The sequence below is a fragment of the Crocuta crocuta genome, unplaced genomic scaffold (assembly GCF_008692635.1).
Source record: "Crocuta crocuta isolate KB4526 unplaced genomic scaffold, BGI_CrCroc_1.0 scaffold633, whole genome shotgun sequence".
Lineage (NCBI taxonomy): Eukaryota > Metazoa > Chordata > Mammalia > Carnivora > Hyaenidae > Crocuta > Crocuta crocuta.
Genome location: NW_027528210.1, coordinates 57,914 through 59,065, shown reverse-complemented (window position 1 = coordinate 59,065; position 1,152 = coordinate 57,914). Strand labels below are relative to the sequence as shown.

The 1,152-nt window shown below is 46.5% G+C and overlaps 1 pseudogene; it reads right to left on the bottom strand.

Annotated features, from left to right (window-relative positions):
• On the bottom strand, window positions 1-1,044 carry LOC144222520 (actin, cytoplasmic 2 pseudogene; annotated as a pseudogene).
• Between the last annotated feature and the right edge of the window lie 108 nt (window positions 1,045-1,152).

The window sequence follows — 1,152 nt, the reverse complement described above, 5'->3', positions numbered from 1 at the left end:
CTAGAAATATTTGCACTGGATAATGTAGGGACCCCACTCATCATTCTCCTGCTTGCTGATCTACATCTGTTGGAAGGTGGACAGTGAAGCCAAAATGGAGCTGCTAATCCATAATGTACTTGTGTTCAGGAGGTGTGAAGATCTTGATCTTGTGCTGGATGTCAGGACAACAATGTCCTTTTGTGTCCTGTCAGTGATGCTGGGGTACAAGGTGGTTCCACCAGCTAGCACCTTGTTGGTGTAGAGGTACTTGTGGATGTCAACATCACACTTCATGATGGAGCTAAGGGTAGTTGCATGGATACCACAGGATTCCATGACCAGGAAGGAATGCTGGAAGAACATCTTGGGGAAGGGGCACTGCATGTTGCCAAAGGTGATGACCTACCTGAGCTCATACCACTTCCTCAGGGAGGAGTTGTAGGCCACACTAGCCATCTGCTGTTCAAAGTCCAGGGGATATATCACAGCTTCTCTTTTGTGTCACACATGATTTCCTGTTTGGTAGTGGTGGTGAAGCTATAGCCATACTCTATAAGAATCTTCATAAGGTAGTCTGCCACATCCTATCCAGCTAGGTTCAGATGCAAGATGGCATGGGAGAGGACATACCCCTCATAGATGGGTGCAGTGTGGATTACTCTGTCACTAGAATCCATCATGATGCCAGGGGTAAGGCCAGAGTAGGACAGGGACAGGATGGCCACATGGCTGGGATGTTAAATGTCTCAAACATGATGAGTCATCTTCCCATTGCTGGCATTGGGGTTCAGGGGAAATCGTTCAGTGAACATGGAATGCACCTTGGGGTGGCCACACACACCTTGTTGTCGAAGGTGTTCTGTGCCACCTTAGTTGGTGATTATGCTGTGTTGGATGGGGTCCTTCAGAGTCAGGATGCCGCTTTTGCTCTGAGCCTTATCACTCATGTAAGAGTCGTTCTGGCCCATGCCCACCATCATGTCCTGGTGCCATGGGATATGCCATGATGGAGGGGAAGAGAGCCTGTAGGGCACTGTGGGCTGCAAGGCCAGACTTGCACATGTTTATTAAATCATTTCAGCCATTCAATAACTTTTGATTGGAAAATTTAAGCCATTTACATTTAAAGTATTTATTGATACATAAGAACTTAATAAAATTATCTTATCG